Below are 2,416 nucleotides of genomic sequence, written 5' to 3'. Positions count from 1 at the left end.
GGCTGCGCGCTGCGTCGCGCCGCCATCTTGAATCTTAGCAAGGTAAGGATAAAATCTTCAGATGAATCACACATAAATAATGAACTAAAGCACATTAATATTAAATATCACAAGGTACAGAACAGATTAACCAGTGACACTTCAAATACAATGCAGCCAGAAATTCAGGAGCCTATTAACCTGGGGGAAGAAACTGTTTCTCATCCTGACTGTTCTTGTGTTTATGCCTGGTGGAAGAAAGTCAAAGAGAATGCTAGATGGATGGGTGGAGATCCTTAATAATACCAAGAGCCGTGTGTATGCAGCGCTCCTGATAAATGCCCCCATGGATGGTAGGGAGACTCCTATGATCCTCTCAGCTGTTCTCACAGTCCTTTGTAGGGACTTCAGGTCCAATGCTCGACCGCCCCCATACCAGATGCAACTTGTCAGGACGCTCTCGATGGTACTCCTGTAGGACACAGTTAAGATGGGGGTTGGGAGCCTTGTCTGCCTCAATCTCCTTAGGAAGTGGAGGTGCTGCTGTGCCTTCTTATTCAGGGAGGTAATATTAAGGAAGCAGGAGACTTCATCCATGATGTGAGCTTCCAGGAACTTGGTGCACTTAACTCTCTATACAGAGGAGCCATATATTCGCAGAGGCAGATGATTGGTCTGCACCTCCCTGAAGCCCACAATGAGTATACCTTTGTCTCCTCCATGTTCAGATTCAGATTGTTGTTCTCACACCAATCTACCAACCACTCTACTTCCTCTCTATACTCTGTCTCGTCATCGTTCTTGATAAGGCCAACCACTGTTGTGTCATCCGCAAACTTGATAACACGGTTCGAGATGGATCTTGCAACACAGTCTTATGTCAGCAGTGGACTGAGCACACAGCCTTGGCAAGTGCCAGTGCTCGGTGAAATGGGATGAGAGACATTGCTGCCCACACGGACGGACTGTGGCCTTACTGTTAAGAAGCTGAGTATCCAGTTGCAGAGGGAGGTGTTGAGACCCAGTGAGGACAGTTTCCACACCAGCTTCTGCGGTATGATAGTGCTGAATGTTGAACTGGTCTATATACAGGAGTTTGACATATAAGACCCCATTTTCCAGTGGGATAGGACGGAGTGGAGGGCAGAGGCTATTGCATCATCAGTGGATCGATTTGGATTGAACTGAAAAGGATCCAATGCAGCCAGGAGAAAGGCTTTAATTTGCACCATGACCAGCCGCTCAAAGCATTTCATTATAGTTGATGCTAATGCCACGGGACGGTAGTCATTCAGGCAGGTTGCTATCGCCTTCTTTGGCACTGGAATGACCGTAAATCCTCTGAGAATGCTCCCATTTCACCTTCCTAAGCAGGAAAGCACAGCTCTTGCTTCCATGAGAGCGGTCGCATCTCCCAATCTAAAAGCAGCATCATGATCCCTCAGCCTGGCACGGACCCCGGCAGTAAGCCATGGCTTCTGATTTGCCCTCAGCTGGATGTATTTCATAATGGCAACATCCTCAGTAAACTTCTCCACTTAGCTGGTCACAGAATCCACAGCTCCCTGAATGTTAACGCGGTTGCCATAGGTGGCAACATCGCTGAACATTCATTTGATTCCTTAATGTTTGCTGAGCTAACATAATTAACTTCCAATAATTTGTTTCCAGGTTCCTTTGAATCCCAATGTTATTCAATCTCATAGCCAGTCTATAGTCCCTCTGTATAGGAAGCCTCTTAGTACCCTCCTCACAACCCAGGCTGTCACCTATCTTTGTATCATCAGCACTCTAGGATATATTGCATGGCTTGTCATCCCAATTGTTGACGTGCACTGACTGTGAACAGCTGAAGCCTTGCCACTGATCCCTGCGGCACTGCACCAATCACAATCTCCAGACCAAAAAATAATCTGTTCCTGTTCTGTACCCGCTGTTCACTAAACAAACTATTATCCACAATTCTGTGCCTTCTAATCTTATTTGATAAACTGTGGGTCCTCCTTTTGAAGACCTTCTTGAAGTACAAATATGCTTCATCAACTAATTCATCCTTAACCTCTGAACTAGTTATAGTCTCAAATTCTCTTTTATTTGACACGATTATCATATTGATCTTACCTAGTTTTGCTATTAGATTCACAGTGCCCTGTTACATGTCCTTGATGAGATAACATTTCCTTTATGAATGCTAACATAATGATATCATTCACTTCCCTTTATGAATTATATCAAGCTAGTGGGTGCTCTTGTCCAGTGAGCAGCAGTTTTGTGAGTGACAGCACCTTGTTAATGAGAGAGGACAGAGAAGAATTGCCACAACCGTGGACTCTGCTGCGCAGCAGATTCAACAATTGCGCTTGTGAATATGCATGTGTCAGTTAGTTACTATTTGATTATGGCAGTATTTAACTCCCCACTTTTCGTTGTAGCGCTT

Source organism: Hemitrygon akajei, chromosome 29 (assembly GCF_048418815.1).
Source record: "Hemitrygon akajei chromosome 29, sHemAka1.3, whole genome shotgun sequence".
In the NCBI taxonomy this organism is placed as follows: domain Eukaryota; kingdom Metazoa; phylum Chordata; class Chondrichthyes; order Myliobatiformes; family Dasyatidae; genus Hemitrygon; species Hemitrygon akajei.
This window is presented reverse-complemented; position numbering follows the sequence as displayed.